Below are 26,566 nucleotides of genomic sequence, written 5' to 3' on the forward strand. Positions count from 1 at the left end.
ACTTGGCCCACTAGTAACTCTGCTCTACATCTGGTCATACCCTTCAACTAACATGTTCCATAGGCAATCACCTTTTCCTGACAATGAGGTGTCATAATAAACTACAAACTGGTTCTGATTTGTAAGAAGACTAAGAACTCTTCCACAAAGCACATGTAATATCTTGCCCGTCCAAGGAAACTCCTGACCTCTAAGGCATTCCTTGACCTCGACAAATCTCAAACCGAGAATGTACCACAATACCGTCGATCAAGACGATCACAAATCCAATTCAGATAATCTTTGAATACTCTGTTCATCTAATCCATCAAAACAACTCAACATTAATCAAATCTACTAAACATAACTCAGCGTTCCCAGTGCCCATAACTAATATAAAAAGTAGTCTTCTGCATATCCTTCTCTCTGATCTTCAGCTGGTAATAACCAAATCAAAGATCCACCTTAAAGAATATTGTCTTATTCAATGGCTGAGTCTATAGTTCTTACAGGTCTGCTGAAGCCGTTCAATATAGTGCCCTAGACTTGATTCCGTCCCCGACACAAACCTAATCACCATTCTATTTCTTTGTGTAAAGGTAACCCTGGGAAATCCCCTGGAAACACATCTAGAAACTCACAGACTAATCCAGTCTGTCCCAGTCCCACTGGAATGACCTAAGTGGTATCCACCACACTAGCTCAGAGTTCTATGCATCCTCTTACAATAGGTCTCTAGCTCTAAATACAAATATCATAAGCATATAAGGTCCATGCATAGTGCCAATAAATACAAGGGTTTATCACCCTCAAGCCTAAGGGTTAATATCTTTTCCTTGCAATCTATCCTTGCTCCAAACTCGGCTAACAAATCCATATCCAGGATCATATTGAAGTCAGTCATAAAAAACTTTATCAAGTTAACTGATGCATCCCTTTTCACCATAACCTAATCAATCTCTTATAATTACCAATAGAGTATCAAATTCTCATCACAACATAACCATGTGATTTGCATATCAAATTTACGCCTCTCTCTAAATGCAACAAAGCAAAGAGCAACATGGCACCAAAACTTTCCAGTATTATACAAAAATCAAAACTAAGAAGCAACTGAGGAACCAGCCCCAGTCTCAGTCTCAGTCGCTGAATCTGACTGCATCAGAGCTAACACTCGAGCTAGAGTTGAGCTGTCCACCCCCTTTTGCATATCCTTCCTTCGCCTTGGGCAATTCCTCTTATGGTGCCCAAACATCCCACATAAGAAACATGTCATTGCTCATCATTCTCCCAGATGACGCTTCTTACACTGAGTGCACACTGGGTAGACTTTTCAATCTTTACCCTCGCCCAATCCAATAAACGAAGGTATCACTGCCTGAGCTCCGCGCTTTCTGGTACTCTCCTTCTCAATCTAATTTCTTGTGCTCTCAACAACAAAAGCCTTTCCTACCACCTGGGCGTAGGTAGAGATTTCATGCACTGGGGCGACTCTAACACCCTAAGCTACTCTGGGATTCAATCCTTGGATAAACCTTTCATTTCGAGCTACATCCGGGGGTATCATTTTAAAAGCAAACTTGGCCAACCCATCGAATCTATTAACATACTCGTTACCGTTGCATTTGCGTGAACCAGGTTCAAAAACTCATTCATCTTAGCAGTCACAGTAATATCTTTCATTAAATAGCTGTCTAAATTCTTTCCAGTTTATTGTAGTTGTATCTCGTGTCAGGGATACCACTTACCACCACATCCAGGCGTCGTCCCACAATACACATGTAGCACAGATCACCCTATCGTGACCTACCGCCCCCATACTTTTGAGGATGGAACTGATCATGCCCATCCATTGCTCAGCTCTGAATGGATCTAGGCCTCCCTCAAAAACTAGAGGGTAATATTCCTGGAATCTTCGGCAAAGAAATTTCCACCTGTTCTCAACCCTAGGCTGAGCCAATACTGGTGCCACTCCTGGGATAACAAAGGAAGAGGTGTTCCCTGACAGAACCTGTTGTTGTTTTCAAAACCTGATCTCTTCCTCTTCCCTCTGCAATCTTAATTGCATATCTGCAAACACCTACTGTAAATTCTGAGGGGCAGGTGAAGAACTCAAACCCTGGCTGTAATTCCCAGCCTCGGTATAACCACCACCAGGTCTCATTAACTGTCTTGGCTTCATAACCTCTGATTAAATCTGCAGTCAATAACTTAACCCATTAAACATGATGAGCATATTCAAAAAACTTCCCCACGGGAATAATCACACCACACTACATTCACAACCGCTGCAGTACTAAAAACATGCCCTTAACATTCGTACATCAATTCATAACCCCTGCTCTTCCAACATAAAAACCAAGCTCTCAACTCTAGCATGCAAATAACACATTTATGTATTCAATGAGAAGGTAATCATATAGTCATATCAATAATCAAGAGCCAGATTCTATCAGAATCTCATGCTTCCTAATACAGTATGCAGGTAAAGTATTTACATTCTATTTAAGAAGTTAAGCACAAAACCACATAAATAGTTACCATACCCCGAGTGAAGCTTTTCTTTAGTGACGAGGGTACATGCCCAGCTTGTCTGCAGGAGCCCTTAACCTTGGCTCGCTTCGATACCAAGTTGTTATGCCCTACTACCCAGAGACCGGTATGTTGTGCATTTTAAACAGTGCTAAACTCACTAAAAGAGTCATTTGGCCATAATCGTATAACTAAGTGTGATTAACGATTTAGGGTTAAAATTTTTGGTCAAAGATGCAACGTTTCACTAAAACGCTTACTATATACATTGGGATCCCATAATATATTTTAAAGGTTAATTACCATAAAAGATTTACAACCAGCCGACCTAAGTAGCAAAATAGGCTTTAACCCTAGTTCCTCTTTAAACCCTCACCCGTGGTGGTGGAGCAGCCGCATATGTCACATTGTCACCTAAGATCTCCAACTAAAGGATGGTCCAGCTTTCTTGTGCCATTACCTGCACCACATAGCACCCGTGAGCCGAGGCTCAGCAAGAAAACTAAACATGCTCATAAATAGGTAATAACATGTCACTAAATCATAATAAGCATACATAGCAGTAATAACCCTATTCATGCATGCAAGCAAATCCAAACAAATGGTTATGGGGCCCTGCACTCTGTATAGACAACTATCAAGTCAATATGGGGATCAACTCCCTGAATAGATGACTGATGAGTCTATCTCTAGGGATCTGCTCCCTGAATAGATGACTAATGAGTCTATCGCTAGGGATATGCTCCCTGAATAGATGACTAATGAGTCAATCTCTGGGGATCCGCTCCCTGAACAGATGACTAATGAGTCCATCTCTGGGGATCTGCTCCCTGAATAGATGTCTACTGAGTCCATCTCTGGGGATCCACTCCCTGAATAGATGACTAATGAGTCCATCTCTGGGGATTCGCTCCCTGAATAGATGATTAATCAGTCCATCTCTAGAGATCTACTCCCTGAATAGATGACTAATGTTTCCATCTCTAAGGATCCACTCCCTGAATAGATGACTAATGAGTCCATCTCTGTGGATCCACTCCCTAAGCCATGTGACATTTTAGTCACCTGAGCCTTTTGGCCTTGGTTTTAAGTAACTAGCCTTTGGACCAGACAAGCGCTTTTAGTTTTCTTCGAACTTATGGTCGGTCAAGCATTTAATGCTCATATTGATTAGATCTAATCATTTTGGCTTTACATTCAATACGCTAATGCTGCTCTTGACTCGTAGGTCAATTCCATATGACCAACGCTAAGTAACATTGCTGATCATGACTGATAAGTCAAGACTTCACGACCAGTACTAACACCAATGTCGTTATGACTAATGAGTAAGTGCCATTCACAAGTAAGCAATGCAACCAGGCATAATATAAGGCATTCTGCATGCTTACTCAACATTCACCAGCATAATTAGGATCATGAACATTTACAAAGACTCATGCTATGATCAATTCCATATTCAATATTCATGTCATGCCCTAATAACATGCATCACACACTGGGTGCAGTTTTCTTACCTTTGGTCCAAGAACAAGTTACAAATAAATGACCATCAAGCACGATCTTGTTTCCAAGCCCCTAGCGACAACTTAGTCACATCCATAATATAAAACCTCATCAAAAATGAATAAATAAATACTTCTAGACCGAAACCTAGCCTCTAGGACATCAAATCCTACTAAACTGGTAATAGGATCGATCCCAGGCCTTTAGAATTAAGTTCCCACAAATAAAAACCAAATCATGGCAAAAAAGCACAAGCCAGTCGTGACTTGGCCCTGAGGGTTGCGACTTGCCCTCAAGACAGAGAGCATTTGGATGGGCTTTAGGGTTCAGGTCGCGACTTGGCCCCTCTTGGGTTGCTACACGACCCCTAGGCAGAGCCCTCCTGGCTCCTGTTCATCCAGGTCGCGACTTGCTAGAACAATTTCGCGACTTGCTAGAACAAGTTCGCGACTTGCTAGAACAAGTTCGCGACTTGCTAGAACAAGTTCGCGACTTTCTAGAACAAGTTCGCGACTTGACCAGAAAACCAACCATTTTCTACGACTTTTCTCATTTAAAATCCTCAAAAAACATATTTAAACACATCCAAATCCCAAAATCAAAGTTCCCAAACATCCCAATTATTCAAAACCATTAAAACACAAGTCTCAATCAAATAAAAAATTCATCACAATGTAAAATCCAATCAAAGCTTAAAAACATAAAACTTGGATTACCTCCGATTGAGTCGTTTCCCAACTATATCCCCCGGCTAATAAGCTTCTAATCTTCCCTAGACTCGCTATGCCTAAATCTTGAGTTTCATTCGAAAATGCAAACGGGTGTCGAAAAGGGAATGGGAGCATTTTTATTTCGGACTGGTTACTTCAAGCTTAAGTAGCCCTAAGCAAATCCTAATGCTCGGAGTCCCAAAAACGCCCCCGGGGTAAAATAGTTGTTACACCCAAATTTTGAACCTTGAGAATTGTGATCTCGGAAGCTGGATTCGTCAGGTGTGAGCTCACAATAACTAGAATACATGTTCGCAACCTAGGCGTTGATCCTAGAAAGCAGGTGGAAACCTCGAATATGGGTGACCTCGAAGCCCTGCAAGTTCGAAAAACACACATCGGAGTGCGTCTATTCTCGGGTGGCCTCAGATCAAAAGTCCCGAGCCTGACATAAGTATGAGCTCGAAACTATGTTGTCTTGGAGAAAATAATACAACTCGAAAGTCAATCAGAGACCTTGGTTGGTACGATGCTGGTGATGTCGATTGCTGACTTCGAACATCTTAGTGAGTCATTTGGAAAGACGCAGTCTACATTTATTATTGTAACTTCCCTATAATAAAGGGATATTTATCAGTCAGTTATACGCCCCCTGGTTTTCAGGGGACGTTTCCTTGTATATAGGAGTTACAGGCTTTTAAAGCCATTAAATTTATTAATGTAACGGATAACCTCCCAGAAACGTGTGGGATTGTATCCTGAGACTTCCTCTATAAATAGAGAAGTCCTATACCTTTGAAAAGGACCGAAATTTTGTGATCTTGAGAGAAACTCTGGAGAATTCATTCTTGAAGAATTTCCAGAAATCATCTTAAGTTCTAATAACAAAGACTCGTGGACTAGGCAGAGTTAACTGCTGAACCACGTCAAAAACCCTGTTTGTGTTATTATATTTTTCTGGCCATAACTAATTATTGTTTACGTGCTCTATATTCACTGTCGATGAAAAACGGCGTCAATAGTTTGGTGCTTTCGTTGAGAGCCTTAAGCATTCAGTCCCTGAACAAGTTATGGCTGCTAACGATCAAAACGTTCCTGAAGAAAACTATCCGAGACGCCCTGGGAAACAGCCAATGGCAAAACCGGATGATGAAGAGAGAAGAGAGTCCTCCGATTCTCGGGGACCACCCGCACCTCCAAGGGATAAGGATATGTATTACAATCCTGAGCGGTACGTTCCCATTGTGGAACTTGAAAATTGGCAGCTAAAACAGCAGTTGGCAGAAGCCAACAAGCGAATAAGGAGTTGGCTAGGATAGCCGCAGAGGCGCAAGCGACTCAGCCCCCGCCTCCGCGTGAAAACTAAGCCCCTCCTCCGAGGGATGTGCATGTTCCTCCCCGCAGCCCTCTTGGGCATCCATGAAAAAATGCTGCCATAAGAAGGCCGGAGCAACCTTTGGCACCAGCAGAGCCATCCGCTCCCCCAGAGAAGTACCCGAGCTAGGGCCCCGGTTAATCCACCCGGGGAGGTATCAGTGGGAACTGAAAATAACCGAGCCCCTGTAGAGGCTTGGACTCAAGTCCCTGGAAACACGCCGAATGCAACCAACCCATCTCGGGAAAACTCCGGACCGTCCAGGCCACGAAATGGGTGGCAGCCACCGTCACCCATACGATTCCCTCCATAGCCTATAAGATATCCTTCTCCTCCTCGCAGGAATGCTCAACCAGTTCGAGATGATGAGGAAAGACGTGCGGGGAGGAGACAAGGGAACAGGGAAGCTTTCCGGGAGCGGAGAGGCACCCTATCTGAAAAAAGTCAAAAGTCCCAGTCCCGCACTGCAGAAACGAGGCGACATGAAAGAGACCCATCCCAAAATAATCATGCGACAAGTCTTACTAGTGACGACTCTGGAGATACCAGATCAGTCAGTATGCATGATCGAGGTCGAAAGAATACTGGGAGCCGCAGGAATCGTTCCGACCTGCGGGAACACTTGAATCAGAATTAGGGTAATGATAACCTGACAAACCCGGACCTGAGGGATCGCTTAAATAGGCATAAAGACCCCCTGCAGAGGCACAAACCTAGAATTATGATCGATGACAACCAATTTCAGGCAAGACCCCTCGCGGACCCGGTCCAGGAAAGAATTGATCAGTTAGAAAAGGCCTTCAGGCTTTTGAAAAATGAGCAAGGTCAGGGTCGATATGAAGATTCTGATGAGGATCTTGAACCATTTGCTCCCCATATTTCCAACACTTCGTTTCCCCAAGGATTTCGGATCCCTCATGTCCCAACGTTGGAGGGAAAGTCCGACCCATACAGCCATTTGAGTACATTCAATACCATAATGAGAGCAAGTAATGTGGGTTACGAGCTCAGATGCATGTTATTTCCAGCATCACTGACAGGACCAGCCAAAAGCTAGTTCGAAAAATATAGAAGACACTCAATAACTTCTTGGGATCAGCTGTCTAAAGACTTCAAGAAGCAGTTTAGAGCCATGATGGGGGTTATACCTGAGGCATCAACTCTGACTAACGTTCGGCAGCAGCCAAGTGAGACATTGAAAAGTTACCTTACAAGGTTTAACTTGGAAGTTGCCCGAGCTCGAAATGTGGATGACAGCGGTCATCTAATGGATGTCCAAGCTGGAGTAATGCCATGAAGTGCTCTCTGGGACGACATGCAGAGAAAACCGGTGAGGTCCCTAACTGAGTTTAACAAACGAGCATAGAGGTTTGTCAATGTAGAGGAAGCGAGGTCGACACTTAATGTGACTTCCCAGCCCGTAACTACAACCATAAACGTAAACTCTGCCTCAACCTCGACGGACCCACCAGCTTCAAAGCTTGCTGCGAAAAATCCTTCCAAGAGAAAAAAGAACGAAGGGAGTAACCACGAGGCCAAGGGAGGAAAGAGAAAGAAGGGGGAGAGATACTTCTCCATGTACAGAGTGTACAGCAAGCTCAAAGAGTCTCGGGAGAACATATACATGGCTAATGAAAACCAGGTCCCCTTCAGGCGTCCAGACCCAATGAGAAATCAGATGTCCAAGAGGGACTCCAGCAAATATTGCCGATTTCACAGAGACATCGGGCACACTACTGATGAATGTTGACAGCTGAAAGATGAGATCGAAGGATTGATCTCGAGAGGTTATTTTAGACAATATGTCAAAAACCAGAATACTAATCAGGCGTCTACGAGCCAGAGGGCAGCCGCGCCACCGCCTGCACAAAACAACAATTCCCGAGCTAGGGAAGAAGATAGGCCCCCTCCAATTGATGGAGAAGATGTGATAACCATCTCGGGAGGGCCTCATCCCATGGGCATGGGCAGAAATGCCCAAAAAAAAAGAAAGTGAGCGAGCTAAAAACTGGGGACGAGTCTCCTTATGAACCCGAACCTAGAGCTCCAAAAAATCAAAAGATTGAATCCTAGCCAATAATATTCATTGAGGACGATGCGTCTCATGTTCAGTTTCCTCACCATGACCCACTGGTCATCACTCTCCAGCTTGCAAATAAGAGAGTTCACCAGGTTCTCATAGACAATGGGAGCTCGGTTAACATTCTTTATAAAGCCACCTTGGAGAAAATGGGACTCACTCTTCGCGACCTGAAAGCATGTGCAACAACACTGTATGGCTTTTCAGGAGAAGGGACCGCTTGCATGGGGTCCATCGAACACCCCGTAACCTTGGGAGACTACCCAGTCTCAACAACCAAGATGATGGAGTTCATAGTAGTAGACCTACCTTCGGCTTACAACGTGCTGCTCGGAAGACCCGCCCTGGTTGGGCTGGGGGCAGTCTCGTCTGTAAGGAATCTAGTCGTTAAGTTCCCGAACCCTAGTGGCATCAGGACATTGAAGGGAGATCAGTTGGCTGGAAGGGAATGCTACAACATTTCCTTAAGAGGAAAGAAACAGACGAGCGCACAGGCACTCGTCATTGCTCAGAATAAAGATGGGACGGTCTTGGAGATTGATGAAGAAATCGATCCGAGGGTTGAGCAGAAAGTTGATCTTGAACAATTAGAAGAGCTTGAAGAGATCCAGCTTGAAGAGTCCGATCCCTCGAAAAAGGTAAAGGTTGGGAAACACCTCCAGGAAGAAACCAAATAGAAACTAATTTGCTTTTTGAAGAGAAACCAGGATGTCTTCGCATGGTCACATTTGGACATGGTAGGAATAAGTCTGAACATAGCGAGCCACGTGCTAAATATTGATAAAAGCTTCCCTCCGAAGCAACAAAAGCGAAGACAGCTGAATGACGACAGGAAAAAGGCACTGAAGGAGGAGGTCGACAGGTTAAAAGCAAACCGATTCATTAGGGATGCTTTTTACCCTGACTGGGTAGCCAATCCGGTGTTGGTCCCAAAACCTAATGGGACGTGGCGAGCCTGTATTGACTATTCGGACCTCAACAAAGCTTGCCCAAAGGACTGTTTTCCCATACCGAGGATTGATCAGCTCATGGATGCTACGGCAGGGCATGGACTGATGTCATTCATGGATGCCTATTATGGATATAACCAGATTCCCATGCATGCCCCCGACTAGGAACATAGGAGCTTCATAACGGACAAGGGGCTATACTGTTATAATGTCATGCCATTCGGGCTCAAAAATTCTGGGGCCACATACCAGCGGCTCGTGAATATGATGTTTTCAGAGCAAATAGGGAACAACATGGAAGTTTATGTTGATGACATGCTAGTCAAGTCTCAACTTAACGATAACCATGTTGATGACCTCGAAGAGTGCTTTGGCGTGCTCCGGAAGTATAACATGAAACTAAATCCTTGAGGAAAATTCTTGGGCTTTATTGTAAACGCTCGTGCAATAGAAGCTAACCTAGACAAGATCCAGGCCCTGATCGACATGCCATCACCACGAAGACACAAAGATTTCCAAAGTTTGACCGGGAGGATGGCGGCGCTAAGTAGGTTTATTTTGAAATCTACAGACCGTTGTCTTCCGTTTTTTAACCTTTTGAGGGGAGGCAAGAAATTTGAATGGACGGAAGAGTGTGAGCTGGCCTTCCGGGAGCTTGAAAGCACCTCGCAGAACCCCCCATCTTATCAAAACCTATTACGGGGGAAGTGCTATATTTATATCTTGCCACCACCGAGCACGCCATAAGTGCAGTGCTTGTGCGAGAAGAAGAAAAGGTGCAGAGGCCCGTGTATTACATCAGTAAAAGATTGCTGGGGGAAGAGTTGAGATATCCCTTGATGGAAAAGCTAGCTCTTAGCTTAATTTATTCATCTCGAAAACTCCGACCCTACTTTCAGGCGCACCCCATCCATGTATTAACTGATAAACCACTGAGACAAGTCTTATCTAAGCCAGAAGCTTCAGGTCGACTTCTTAAATGGGCAGTTGAACTCGGAAAATTCGAGATCACCTACCATCCAAGGACGACCATTAGGGCACAGGCATTGGCAGAATTTATAGTGGAGTGTACTGGCATGACAAACGATGAAGTTATAACCCCAACCCACGAGCTGTGGAAACTTTACGTCGATGGGTCATCTAATGAAAATGGATCGGGGGCAGGGGTCATTTTGATTACTCATGCAGGGAGCATATTTCATTCTGCCTTAAGATTTGACTTCAATGCATCAAATAACGAGGCCGAATACGAGGCTTTACTGGCAGGACTTCGTATAGCCAAAGAGCTCAAAGCTAAAGCAATACATTGCTACAGCGACTCTCAGCTTCTGGTTAACCAAATCTTGGGAGAATACCAGGCTCGTGGCACAAAAATGGCAGCTTACTTAGAGAAGGAAAAATCCGCATTGGAACATTTCGAGTTTTATGCGATCGAACAGGTTCCCCGAGAGAAAAACTCAAATGCAGATGCCTTAGCTCAGCTCGCTACTTCTGCCGAGAATGATGAGCTAAATGTTGTGCCAATATAACACCTCTTGACACCTAACATTAACGAGCCAGAGGAGGAAGACGTATGTATGATTGAGTCTGAGCCTACCTGGATGACCCCGATAGTCGAATATCTCGAGACCGGAGTCCTTCCAAAAGATCTGAACCAGGCTCGAAAGTTAATGTATCAACTTCCCCGTTACACCATTTTGGACGGAAAGCTGTATAGAAGGGGATATTCCATGCCATTACTTCGGTGCGTGACTCCACCCGAAGCCAAGAAGATCATTGAAGAAATTCATGAAGGGTTCTGTGGAGACCATATTGGGGGGCATAGCTTGTCCAAGCAAATCATACGTAAAGGTTATTTCTGGCCTACCATTAAATCTGATTCTTTCGAGTACGTAAAGAAATGCGATAATTGCCAGAGGTTCGCCACGATTCCTCGAGCTCCACCATCCGAACTGACAATGATGACTTCCCCATGGCCATTTACGGTATGGGGAATCGACCTCGTAGGCTCTCTGCCAACTGGCAAGGGCGGCGTGAAGTATGTTGTAGTCGTCGTAGATTACTTCTCAAAGTGGACAGAGGCTGAACCGTTAGCAACAATAACGTCCAAAAAGGTCCTTGACTTCGTGGTAAAGAACATCGTATGTCGATATGGGATGCCGAGGAAAATTGTATTCGACAACAGAACCCAGTTCGATAGTGACTTGTTCACCAACTTTTGCGAGAAGAATGGAATAATAAAGAGTTTTTCATCAGTAGCTCATCCTCAGGCGAATGGCCAGGTCGAAGCTGTAAAAAAAACTCTCAAGAGTTCGCTAAAGAAAAAGTTGGAGGAAGCAAAGGGACGATGGCCCAAAGAATTGCCCCAAGTCCTATGGGGATATAGGACTACAGCTCGAACATCAACGGGACATACCCCGTTCTCTCTGGCATACGGTTGCGAAGTTATGTTGCCTATTGAGGTCGAAATCCCTGCAATTCGATCCCACATTTATGACCAAAGCTTGAACCACACTCTGCTCAAAGAAACATTAGACCTGATCGAGGAAAGAAGAAACGAAGCTCAGCTGAGGAACGCTGCCTACCAACAGCGAGCTACCAGGTACTTCAACAAGAGAGTTCGGGATCGAAAGTTCGGCGTGGGAGATTTGGCGCTACGGCGTGTATTCTTGGCAACACGAGATCCAGCAGGTGGCGTGCTCGGGCCAAATTGGGAAGGACCATACCAGATAGAATCAGTCATCCGACCAAGTGTTTACAAGTTAGCGAGATTGGATGGGAGCCTGGTACCGCGAGCATGGAATGGCAAACACCTAAGACCTTACTACCAATAGTATAGGAAGGATGTTGCCTGTAACCATGCTTGTTTATCTGTACTGTTTTGTCTACTTTTGGATCTCATCAAATAAAGATTTATTTCGTTCAATATGTTATGTTTTTCTTTATTTTTGCAATCTCTTTTAATTTAATAACCTACGGTCACACTCTTAGGATATTAAGGGGGCATCATTGGTATATATACCATCAGCTTGAAAAATAAAATAACATATTGAACGAAATGCATGCAAGCATTTGGAGATAACCAAATGCACCAGTTGGGATGGTTTGGATATAACCAAGTTGTCAAAAACGTACAAGTGTTTGGATGTAACCAAATGCGCGAGCTAAGGTATTTTGAATATAACCAAATCATTAAAAACATATAAGTGTATGGATTACAAACCAATCACGACCTTAAAAGGTTTGGAGCAAACCAGCTAAAACTAATCGGCCATAAGTTGGAACATAAACCTACTTCGAGTTAAGTCGAGATCGAGGCTGGAATATCTTATAAAAAATAGTTTCAAACTCATAACCTCGGAGGGCTAACCGAGGATGAGAAAAAGTAACTAAAAAAGAAAAAGATATAACTAAACCGTTCGTATTACACACCATACAAGTACTTTCGAAGTTCATGGTTAAAGTAATATCCGATCTTGACGAATAATGAGATCGGAAGCGGGTAATTCGAGCAAACTGTGCATGAAGGCATTGAACCTCGAGCCTAAACCCAGACTATGTTTATGCGAATAAACAAACATACAAGACTTTAATATAAAATGTGCAAAATATTTCAAAGCATATGTATTAAAATAAAAAGAAATTGTATCAGCCCTACGGGCATAAATTAAAGCAATTACAAAATTAAAGGGACGCAGCCCCGAGGTGAGGTTCAAGAAGGAGCAGTTCGCTTGGCCTTCTCAGCATCAGCGACGCTAGACCCCTCAGGACGAATAGCATGACTATCTTTCTGAGCAGCCCCCCGAGCAGCCTCATCCGCCTCAAGTCGGGCATTCCACTGCTCTACAAACTTCGCCTCAAGAGGACCTAGGAAGCTGGTGTTGAGGTCGGCATTATCGACCCAAATCTTGTACATGGCTTGGTCGACCGCTTTTTCCTTCTTCTCTTTGAACTCGCTAAGGAGGCGGGCCTTCTAATTTTCGATTATCTCGAAAGTGGCAGCTTTCTCCTCCACAAGTTTGGCATTAGCCTTCTCCAGCTCCGCAAGACAAGTTTTCATCTTTTCAAGCTCGACCTTCGAGTCTTTGAGTTCATCAGCTGTTTTAAGCTGGAGATCCCTCGACTCTTGGGCCAGAGACATGCTCGTGTGCACCTCATTGGTCAGCTTATAATTAAGCTGTGCTGAGACGACAAGGGCCTGAAACACAAAGATTGAATTAGAGCACAAGTAAAGACATAAGCAATTAAAGGTGAGTGGCGAAAATTACCGCGACAGTAAGTTCAATACTCTTATCATAGAGAGTATTATAGTCTGGGGCCTTATTCACAAAATCTCAGTGGTCAGCGCCGAATCTTGAAAGACTCTGACCCACTCGAGAAAGGACGTTCGAGCCAAGTACGGCTCTGTGGGTCCCAGCAGTACCATCAAGCACGAACTCTTCAACATGAGGTCAGGCCAAAGGCAGGAGTGCCTTGGAGATTGAGGGTTTCTTCAGGGGTCGGCCGAGTGTTGGGAGAGATGCGGCTGGAGGAAGCGTGGCAGGTGCGGTCAAGATAGATGCATCGACCTGGGCATACAGATCCTCAGCTGTGCTCGCAGCAGTTTGAGCCGATGGGGTCTTCTCAGTGCGCCTGGGCATTTTAGATGGTCGATCTGATTTCAGCGAGCCTCTTGGGCGCTTACTCTTTTGAGCCCCCTCATCGCTGAAGAGCACGGCGTCGAGGTCAGAATCCATAGCACCTGCACAGTTCCAATCGAGGTTAAGCATAGTGCTAACAAACTTAGAAGATATAAAAAAAAACCAACAAGTAGAGAAAGACATAACTGGAACTCTCCCCCGAGCTTGAGCTCGGAGACCATGAAATTCCCCCATCTTTAGAAGAGGCGGGGGGAGTACCTTCCCTATATGTGGATGTCAACCTCGAAAGTCCCTATAATCATTGGTCCCATAATGGAGGGCTATTCCGTTCCATACCTCGTTCAGGCTATACATAGTATCGTATTGCCCGAGCCAGCTATCGAACCTATGAACCCGTTCATCTACCCAAGTCCACATATAAAAGTGGTTCCTATCGTCTTCGCACAGAACTAGCCTATCGGGTTTGTGCTTTAACAGGGTGGGGGACCACATTTTCGAGCTTAGGATGACTGTACCTTGATCATCCGAGCCCGAGCTCGAGGCTTCGTCGTTGGCCTCTTTCCCTGATTGTGGGCTCCTTCGGCGAACTAGAGGCGGGGGCCTCACCTCTCTCCTCGGGGGGGAGGACGCCTGTTGGTAAGGGCACAAGCTCCCAGCGGGCACATTTTTTGTTAGACCAGTCCGAGGTGGATTGACCATCTCCCAAGAGCCCGCAAGCTCGAAGTTTATCTTCTTGCAGAAGGTACGAGAGCGATCTCCTGCCATAAGGGAGTCGGAGCAGGACCTCCCTGTGCTCCTTCATGTCATCAAAAGGAGTGGGACGACGATAGTTGGCTGGAAAATAAAACACATTTCAACTAAGTATAAGCCTGTAGAAAAATGTTTGAGCACAAAGATAAAGGAGGTGGGACACTTACGGATCCGTCTGAACGAATAGCATCGTAACGGAGACAGGCCATCTGCCCAGAAGAAGGCCTTCTTGAAATCAGGAGGATGATTGGGAAGATCCTCAAACATCTTTTTCTCCTTCGGGTAGCTCGAAAGATAATAAAAGCCATCTCCTCCCTGAGCTCGAGAGGGATTGCTTTTCAAATAGAAGAGATACAAGATCTCTGCTGGCGGGGTCCTTCCCATTTCAGTTCGTTGTAAATCGACTTCAGGGCGGATAGAACCCTATACGAATTAGTGTTGAGCTAGAATGGAGTCAACCCAACAAAGTCCATGAAGTCCTTGAAGAAAGACTTCAAAGGCAGTAACGCTCCTACCTTCATATGCTTCTGGCTCCAAGCCGCGTACCTCAGCTTGTTATCAGGATTTCCATCCCCTGGAGCATAGCAGCTTCACTCGCTAGAAGTAGGAGCTCGGCACCTTAAGGAGCCTGACAGTTTGAGATCGTGGAAGGCCAGGATATCATTTATCTGACCTAGCGAGGTAACCGAGCTCCAGTAGTGCTCGGCCTCGAAGAGCTCCCTCCTCGGCTGCGAGCTAGAAGGCTCCCCCATCAGTGAGAATTGGAGCTCTCCTGGGTTGTACGCGATGGTCAATTTTAACCTAGGGTGGAGGGGGATCAGCCTGGGCCCTAAATCAGATTCCGGATAAAGAGCCTCTCAGAGGATTCTCCTTTTGTTTTCTATGACCTTGACGATTTGGCGGCGATAGTGAGCTCAGGTTTCTTCCTGCTAGCGTGCGAGATCGTATTCACGAATCAGACGTTGGTTTCAAGCAAACAACGATTCTGGGCTCGGAGTTTTTGGTGAGTACGGAATTGCCAGCAGCGACCCCCACCATCTTTCCAGATTTTGTGACATCTAGCAAGAAAGAAAAAATGGTGAGGGCCATGCAAGCAAGGAATTAAGAATACCGAGCTTGGTGGAACAAACTCGGGAATGCTTGGGTATGAGACGAGTTCAATCCTGGAGAACCGATTAAGTGTCATGACATGTATTTCACGAAAAAGGGAAGGAAGTGGATTTAATTTTTGAGAATCCCGAAATATCAGGACAAAAGGTGGCGGTTGTTTACAAATGGTATTTTTGGGTATTGTGCATTCTTCACAACCAAGATTTTGTACCCGATATCTTGGTGTGCAAGATATGGCTTTTAAATTTTGAAAACCCAGAAAAAAGAGACCTTGTTTGAGTTTGTTCTACATCAAAACTGGATTTGGAACCAGTGACTTAAACCTAGCGTGGAAACTTAAACTTAAAAGCCTATCGGTCAAAGCCTCCTAGCGTGACAAACTAAAAAATAAACCAGCACATTCCCAAAAATAAGAGAGCAACACAGACAGAAACCGGCATAAAGAAAAACGTAAAGATCGTCAGATACTTACACAGTGATGGCGATTGCAGAGAAATCGTTGATTGAAGGAGAGGCTGCAGGTATAACCTCACGGTCTCGAACAAGCTGGCGATCCTTTGTTTCTTTGGCTGGGAGAACATGCAAAAGCAAAAAGCTCTCTGGGATGGCTTTTGGTTTTATCCCTTTTCTTTTTTCTCTGGCAAACGTAGAAATGAGGGGAAGAAGTGTAGTGCACTAAATTTTTTTTTTTAGATTATTTAAATTTTGTGATTTATTTTATTTAAATGTTAAGTGTGATGAATTTTTTTATTTAAATGTTGTTTATTTTATTTAGTTGTTGTTTGTTTTATTTGATTGTTTGCTATTTTATTTAATTGTTAGAATTGTTTGGTATAATCTTTTTAAATTTGTTAATTTTTTGTTTGGTTAATTAATTTAATAAGTGAATAATTGTGTAACATGTTTATTTTACTATTAGTGTTATATTTTAAATAAGTGTGACAATTGAGGTAATTATGTGAGTTATGGTTGAATGCACTAAGGTGCATGGTAGATAGTGATGCATCCTAGTGTTTTAGTGTGTGCTAGTATATGGTAATAGGGTGCACATGTGTGGATTTTCTACACATTCTATAATTTCTATTTATTGATATTTTTTGGTAGTTTTATTTTAATAAGTAGGAAAATAAAAAAAAATAAAGATAAAGGATATGGCAAGTAAGTGTACGTGTGGTGTAGGGAAATGGAGTGATATTTGTTTTTCCATTATTTTCTAAGGTAAATAAAGTTAAATTGGATGAGGATAGACATTTTGGGAAACTACCATTTGACTCCAATCTTTTATAATAAAAGAAAAATAAAAGGAATTAAAAGAAAATAAAATGAAGAAAGGAAACTTACCTTTTTTCTTTTATTTGGTCATTATGAGAGAATGGAAATAAAGGGGAAAGGAAGAGAAGAGGAGGGCATTCTTGTGTGGCTGCCGTGACCTAGAGAGAGAGGTAGGGAGAGAGAGAGTGTGGCATGTAGAGAGAGAAGGAGAAGAAGAAAGAAGAAGAAGGAGAAGAGGAACCAAGTTTAGAGTATGTCTTTCTTGTATTTTTGTTGTCCAATCTCTTTTTCTTGATTATATGATTTTGACTTGGTTTATTTGTTGTGTGTGATTAGATTTCTTTCTCCTCCTTATGGTAGATTTCAACAAAAAAAACCCTAGGCTTGAACAAGGGGTGTGAAGTTTGGGTGTTGATCATATTGTATTCTTGATTTTACAATCAAGAGAGGTATAAAATATATAACCCTAGTATTATGATGTTCATGGATTGATGAAGTGTTTTCTTATTATTTTATGCATGAGTTTATGTTGATGGGTTTGATTTTTATGGTTGTGTAATAAGAATATGTGTAGTGATGATGAGTATTTGAAAAACATAAAAATAATAGGTTATTTGTTTATTGTATGAGTTTTGGCCTAGAGGGGTATGCAAAAACATGATTGTTATTTTTATTATGTTTTATGTCAATGAAAATTTTAGAAACATGATAGGTTGTGGCAAGATCTTGTATGATGTTATGATGATTGTGATTTTTAGAATAATTGCATGATAATAATGTATTGAGAATATATGTAACACAAGATCAATGGTGGTTGTTGTTCATGACTTGTGAATAAGTTCTATGGCGAATGATGAATTATTGTATACTCATGATATGATTAAAATGGATAAAGAGGTTAGAAGCATGCTAGGGTTTGTGCTGAAATATTGTGCATAATTGAGCATGAATTTTGTGAATATAATGAAAGGAATAAATTTTATGATTTAATGTGCTTGCTGATTTTTGTACAAAAATGATGTTGTTCATGATGAGATTAATGTTTTGAGTGCTCAAATAAAGTTTGCAAATATTTTGATGTTTTAAGAAATTTAATGTGAAGTTTAATTATGCTTTGAAATTATATTGTGTGTAAATAATTTCCTACAGATTTTTTATTGAATTTTTAGAAAAATATGAGGTTTTAAATTGAATATGGTGATTTTTAAAGGTAAAAATAGTTGCTGGAATTTTTGTGAGAAAATGTGAAGTGTGTTTCACTAAAATAAATTTGATGAGTTTTTGGAACAAATAATCATCCTAAGTTATGGTAATATTGAAAAATTGTATGAATGCATATTTTGATAGGTTATGATTTTCCTTTATTTTGATTGAGAAAAATATTTAGATTCTATTTATTTGTGATTTTTAAATAATTTAAATAGTGGCTAAAAGTTTTGTTTAAAAAGTTTAAAAATGATTATTTAATTGTCACATATGGATTTATGTTACATAAAAAAAATACAGTCTTAAATAATTTAAATAAAAATATGTTTTTCCCACACTTAAAAATATATTTTTCTCATATCATTTATGTACCACAATTAACCAATGTTAAAATTTCCTATTCTAAATAAACATATTTAAAATAGGTATTTTAATTAATTCCAAGTTTTTGGTTAATTCTTTGTAATTTGAGATTAATGAAAAAAATTGTCACATATTTTATTTTTAAGCTAAATCAAATTATTTTATAAAATAAAATAATGTTTTGAGGAAGTTAATCAACTTAGAAATTTTAAGAGAAATAAAGCATTTTATATGTCTATTAATTTTAAAACAATAAAAGTAAGAAATGTAGAATTATTGTTTTTAAAAACGTCTCTATTACGCAATGTTTTCACGTATGCATGTTACATGCAAATCCGCTTCTACGTCCAAAATTATGTTTACTATTCAACTATGTTGTTTTTATAAAAAGATCATGCATGTAAAATAGGTAAAATGAGCATTATTCTTTTTATAGCTTTATGTGTAGTTAAGAATAATTGCGTGTTATGTGTAACTGTTATTATGTGTGCATGGGTCATGCACACATGAGTTATATGGAAGGGCAAATAGTAATTTTATGAATCTAAGAAATGTTGTTTTGATTATGATATAGGCTCGTTGAAAGATTGTGAAAATTTCTTAGCTTGGACCTGAGGTAAGGAAGTTAGATAGATTCTATGATTTTATGCTATGAATGGTAAGACTATTGTATGAATGATTTGCTATGAATTATGAATGCCATAATGTGATGAAATGTTGAATATGATATGTGTATGGATGTTAGATACATCAAGCAAGTTACGATGTTAGATACATTGAACGAGTTACTATAGCTAAAGACGTAACTCCTAGGGCGGACGCGCCGAGGTTATTCAAGGACCAGAGACTCTTGTTTACCTCATAGGGTGACATGGACAACTAGCGAGCCATGCTCATTATGTATGCTGTATGAATATGATTAGGGTGACACGGACAACTAGCGAGCCATGCTCATCATGTATGCTGTATGATTGTGATATGATGATATGTTACGATTACGTTATGATATGCAATGATGATATGTTACGATTATGTTATGAAATGCCATGATGTTTTAGATGAACGTTAGTTTTTGTATTTGTTGTATTCTTACTTGCTTATTGTTTGTACTTCCTTACTGGACTTTTAGCTCACCCCCCTTACTTTCCTTCCAAGTAGTAAATAGGATTTCTTATGGCACGTGTGGTGACGTGAGGAGTTCTATCATCGTGGGGTGTATGGCGTGGGGTAATCCTATGGACGGAAAAACGATCATTGTAGAACGCCATTTAAATTATGTTTTATTGTAAGAGACTTTCTTAATTCTCAGTGGAACTCAATTATTTAATTTTTGTTTCTTTTGAACTTTGCATAAAAATCCATGTTTTCTTTTAAAACTATTGGCGCCAACTTGCATGGTTTTAAGCAAGTCCCCACTGAGACTTTGATAATGAGTGGTATTCTTTTATAAACTATGTTATGCGAATGTTTTATAAGTATTAGTTTAGGGCGTTCTTTACTAGAAGATGATTGAAGCCTTATATATAGGCTACCAGAAATGATAATAGAAGGAATGATCTGGACCATTGGCCAGAATCCTTATAAAATCCGACGGCCAGGGGCAAATGACAAGATGGTACCAAAAAGGTGGTAGGCGAACGATCGTGGGCAGATTTCCAAGGTACTCGAGTACCTTGGATGAGCAATACCCAACTGACGCGTGTCCATACTCAAACATGTGTGACAGTGCAGTTCCCGAAGAAAGTAGTTCAAAAGTTTTCTTCTCATAGGATTCGAACAAATACTTTTGAGGGGGCAAAATGTTACACCCAGATTTCAAGCCTTGAGAATTGTGATCTCGAAAGCTGGATTCGTCAGGTGTGAGCTCGCAATAACTAGAATACATGTTCGCAACCTAGACGTCGATCCTAGAAAGCAGGTGGAAACCTCGAATATGGGTGACATCAAAGCCCTGCATGTTCGAAAGACACACATCGGAGTGCGTCTATTCTCGGGTGGCCTCGGATCAAAAGTCCCGAGCCTGACATAAGTATGAGCTCGAAACTATGTGGTCTTGGAGAAAATAATACAACTCGAAAGTCAATTAGAGACCTGGGTTGGTACGGTGCTGGTGATGTCGATTGCTGACTTCGAACATCTTAGTGAGTCATTCGGAAAGACGCAGTCTACATTTATTGTTGTAACTTCCCTATAATAAAGGGAAATTTATCAGTCAGTTATACGCCCCCTGGTCTTCAGGGGACGTTTCCTTGTATATAGGAGTTATAGGCTTTTAAAGCCATTAAATTTATTAATGTAACAGATAACCTCCCAGAAACATGTGGGATTGTATCCTGAGACTTCCTCTATAAATAGAGAAGTCCTGTACCTTTGAAAATGACTGAAATTTTGTGATCTTGAGAGAATCTCTGGAGAATTTATTCTTGAAGAATTTCTAGAAATCATCTTAAGTTCTAATAACAAAGACTCGTGGACTAGGCAGAGTTAACTGTTGAACCACGTCAAAAACCCTGTTTGTGTTATTATATTTTTCTGGCCATAACTAATTATTGTTTACGTGCTCTATATTCACTATTGACGAAAAACGGCGTCAAGAATAGTCAAAATTCCCAGAATTTCTCCCTGGTCTCACTAACTTTCAATTTATCATCAAATAATCATTCCCATTATCCAATATCTCGGTAATGTACTAAATACCCAATATACCCCTTGACTCACTACAAGTCAAGTCTGGGTCCCGTTGTGACTTTCCCACTAGATATATGCCAAATATACCTATAACGGGCCAAATTATGAAATTCGCCCAATTAAACAGAAATGGGCCTAGATGCATATTTAATACACCTAAACATGCATATCAAGTCATTTTATAATATTATTCACATAATCACATGATAATACACATAAATATCATATAATCACATAATTCCATAATTTGCCATCCTGACCCACTAATCAAGGCCCTAAGCCTTATTAGGAAATTTGTGATGTTACAACATTTTTAGCTCTTAGTGCCTTTGCCATCAATTTCATCATCATCTTTGTATATTTTGTCATTTTTATTGTTGTACACAAATCTAATAGTAAGAATTATAAGGTCATTGGGATTTGTTACTCTTCTACTCATAAAGATCATATTAATCAGCGTGCGTTGTAGGTAGGTAATAATATAATTCTAAGTATTATTTTTATGTTTTCATGGATTGAGTTTGGAATGTGATTCTATACTTTCTGAGATTTTTTTGTAGAGAATTTGAGCTAGAGAATGTGAAAATCGTTGTGGCTGATTTTAATGCATTTGTAATGGATGTGTATTTTGATAGAATAAGACACATTTATGCATATAATTAACTCGTTTGAGATCATTTTTATATAATTGATTTTTTTTATTAATGTTTGAATTTATTTGATTTTTTTATAGTTCACTGAGATGTTATTTTCTCTCATTTTTTAAATTTAAATACTGATTTAAATTTAAATAAGATACTCATTTATAACTGTATAACCTATTTAATTATAATATCTATTTTTCGTATTGTGTTTTATAACTAAGTAAATTTCTATTTCCATTAATCATATTGATTTGAATTTAAATAAGATATTTATTAATAACTAATTTTCTAATAATTATAATAAAAAGTTAATCATATAATGATTAACTAACTTGACGATTTTATATTCACTATTATTTTTTAATTATTTTGATATTTCAAAAAGAAAATTTAAAATATCTTGATTTATTTGTACATAATGTATTTATTAAAAACTAATTTTATAATAATTATATTAATAAATTAATCATAGCATTTATCTTCAAGATTTTTTATTCTATATTTATTTATTTTGATATTTAAAATTTAAAATACTTTTATTTATATTTAATTAAGATATTTAGTCATAACTAATTTTATAATAATAAATTATCATATATAAATTGACATTTAATTAATTCATATATTGAATTAATAATGGTATAACTTATTTAACTATAATATATTTATTCATATTCTATTTTATAATTAAGTAATTATCTATTTCCATTAATATATATATTTTTTAAAACCGTATAACTAAAATATAAATATTTAATTAATGTCTACATTATTTAATTATTGAACTAAACTGCTAGACTTTTAATTATTAAATAAGATTTTCATATATAAAAATATATTAATTAACTAAATTACAACAAAAATAACATCTATGTAATACTATATATTTTGATTTTGCTCATTGTAAATAAGTATTTATGTTATTTAACTATAATATCTATTTTTCTTTATGTGTATTTTAAACGTATGACTATAAATTTTATATAATAATATTTATTTTATATGATGTGACACTTTAAAATTTATCCAAAGCATTCTATCTTTTTATTTTTATTTTTTTATATTCTTTTATTCTAATTCTTTTTTAATTTTAAAAAATATATTTGTTAATAACAATTTTCTAATAATTATATTATTATATATTTATTTATTTATTAACATATATATGAATTTCTATATATTATTCTATAAATGGGAGATAATGTAGCACTCTAAAATTATTTTAAACCACTCTATCTATTTTCTTATTTTTTATTCAAATTTTTCTAAAAAAAATATTTTTATTCTACTTTTTTTTAAGAAATATAGTAATAATTAACTTTATTTTATTTTAGAGTTTAAATGTCTATACATATATAATAATAAATTAATTTATATTAACTATATTTTTTTTTTCTAAATATCTATATATTTTCATTCTACTTTTAAAAAATATATATATAATAATAATTGTAATCAACACTATTTTATTTATCTTTGTTTCTAAAATCACAATTTATCTATCTATCTATCTATCTAGAGGATAGCCCCAAGGAGATGATGTTGTTGGGGTTTTATTGCCTAATTAAAACCCAAATTCTTTGTAATATCATTGTATTATCAATTAAAGAATAGAAATCATTTTTTGACTTGGTCAATTACTTTGCTCAGATGTTTTATTTTCATGATTATTTGTTTAATATAAAATTCTATTAAATCCCGAGCATATAGATAATCTTATTTAAAGTGACGTAATCACAGTGGAATATAAATATGATTATATGTTCAAAATAAGATAGTCCAAAGATTAGTCAGTGCAAAGGATTTACACTGACTTGCCAATCTACGATATGATCTACTTACACATTACAGTGGTATGTTCTTTCAAGAACATTAGCAAAGTAGATAAGATCGGATGTATTTGTTACATCGGACGGGACCGATATTGACAGTTGATAAGATAAGTAAACATACCGTTATTATCTATTCTGGTCATATCATATAGTAGACCATAGGTCAATGCAATCTCAATTTTGACTGGTTAGTATTCTAACTGATTGTATTATTTGAGTTCTTTAACTTGTTCGTTACTAGCTTACCCTACGGACTAGCCCATACTTACATCTTAGGAACTCGGTATTATAATTGAGTGGGAGTGTTTATCATATATATGATAGTTTCCTTTTAGTTTGGTTCAAGGTGTTAAATGATAGAGATCTCATTTTAGTAATTAAATTAGTTTACTGAAATATCATTAACAAGAAACTAAGTGTTTTAAGGACAAAATACAACGATGGGTAAAATAGTATTTAAGTCCTATCTCATTGTAGACCATCTATAGAGGATTGAGTGACAATTGTGGTTGTAACGATGGATAATTAATAGTGTATCTATATTTGTTATAGAGTGTTCTATGAATTCAAGAGTTCAATTCCGAGTCTATAGTAGAGTCATGAGGAATTAATAAGTTAGTAAATTTATTTGTTAGATTTATGATTGTTGACGCCGTTTTTCGTCAACTTAAAATGTAGAGCACGTAAACAGTAAAAACTATGGCAAGAATAACACAGTAAAACAATGAGAGTTTTTTACGTGGTTCAGCAGTTAACTCTGCCTAGTCCACGAGTCTTTGTTATTACGACTTAGGAAATTTCTGGAAATTCTTCAGGGATGAATTCTCCAGAGATTTTCTCAAGATCACAAAATTTTGGGGTCCTTTACAAAGGTACATGACCTCTCTATTTATAGAGGAGATCTCAAAATACAATCCCACACGTTTCGGGAAGTTATTCTATGCATAATTAAATTTAGTTACTTTAAAGTTTGTAACTCCTATATGCAAGGAAACGTCCCCCGAAGACCAGGGGACGTATAACCGACTAGTCAATATTCCTTTATTGTAGGGAAGTTACAACAATAAATATTTCTTGAATGCATGGACTTCGTCTCTTCAGGTGACTCACTAAGCCGTTCGAGATCAGCAATCAGCAATCAGCATCATGCCAGTCTAGGTCTTTGAGTAAATTACGAGTTGTATTACGAGTCGGAATGGGTAAATATCACCGAGGCTGCCTTATTCCGAGCTCGCACCCATGCCATGTTCGGGCCACTTGATCCGAGGCTACCCGACAATGGATATACTCCGATGTTCTGTTTTTCGAGCTTATAAGGACTTCGAGGCTACCTATCTTCGAGGCTACGCATCGCGAGCTCACACCTGACTAATCCAGCTTTCGAGGTCACGACCTCAAGCCTCGAAATCTGGGTGTAGCATTTTGCCCCCTCAAAAGTATTAGTTTGAATCCTATGAGAAGGGAACTTTTGAACTACTTCCTTCGGGAACTGCACCGTCACACATACTCGAGTATGGACACACGTTAGTTGAGTATTGCTTGTTCAAGGTGCTTGAGTACCTTGGAAACCTGCCCACTATCGTTCGCCGTCCACCTTTACAGTACCATCATGTCACTTATCCCTGACCGTCGAATTTTATACAAAATCTGGCCAATGGCCAAGATTAATCCAGCCTTTCGCATTTTCATGTGCCTATAAATTGGACCCCGTCGTCTTCTTCCCTAACTCACGTTCATTTTAGAGGAAAAAAGGAAAACAGGAAAACCAGAACTCTCCTTGCCCATTTCTTGCATGTTCTCGAAGCTGAGAAGGCAAAGCCACGCTGAAATCTTTGACTTTGTGAGATCGTACTTACAGCCGCTTATACAATCGTTCATTTCTCTGTTCCCGCCGATCGCATTGTGTAAGTTTTCTGTTCATGGCTTCTTTGAATTACTTTTTCCATGTGTGTTTATGCTTCTGTTGCTCCTTGGGCACTAGAGTTTTGTTGGTCCATTCATTAGTTTAATGCACTAGGATGCTTTGATCGATAGATATTAGGTTTAGGTTTCCACATTACTAGTTCTAAGTCCAGTTCATATGTACGAAGGCCCAAATATGGTCTTTTTTCTGGGTTTTCAAATTTCGGAAGACGTATCTTGCAGACCAAGTTATTGGGTACAAAATCTGGGTTGTAAAGAATGCACGATTCCCAAGAATACCACTTTTGAATAACCGCCACCTTCTTTTTCTGATATTTCGAGATTTTCAAAAATTAAATCCACTTTCCTCCCTTTCTCATGAAATACACGTCATGACACTAATCGGGTCCCCATGATCGAACTCATCTCGTATCCAAGCAGTTTCGATCTTGAACCTCCGAGATCGTTATTCTTGATTCCTTGCTTGCATGGCCCTCACCATTTTTTCTTTCTTGCTAGATGTCACAGAATCTGGAAAGACGGTGGGGGTCGTTGCTTGCCATCCCGTATTCACCAAAAACTCTGAGCCCAGAGTCGTTGCTTACCCGGAACCAGCGTCTGATTCGCGAACACGAGCTAGCTCGTGAACAAGAAGAAACCCGAGCTCACTATCGACGTCAGATAGACGAGGTCAAAGAAGGGAAAAGGAAAAGACTAAGGGTCACCCTTCATCCAGATCCTGACACCGAGCCTAGACCGATTCCCCTCGACCCTAAGCTTAGAGTGATAGTTGCCTTAAAAATAGGTGATTTGCAGTTTTCACTGATGGGGGAACCCTCTACCTCACAACCGAGGAGGGAGTTTTTTGAGGCTGAACACTACTGGAGCTCGGTCACATCGCTGGGACAGATATCTGATATTCTGGCCCTTCACGACTTAGGGCTGTCGGGCTCGCTTAGGGGCCGAGCTCCGACTGCCCACGAGCAAAGCTGCCGTGCTCCGGGGGATGGAAACCCTAATAGCAGGC

This window comes from Humulus lupulus, chromosome 3 (genome assembly GCF_963169125.1).
Source record: "Humulus lupulus chromosome 3, drHumLupu1.1, whole genome shotgun sequence".
NCBI classification, from domain to species: domain Eukaryota; kingdom Viridiplantae; phylum Streptophyta; class Magnoliopsida; order Rosales; family Cannabaceae; genus Humulus; species Humulus lupulus.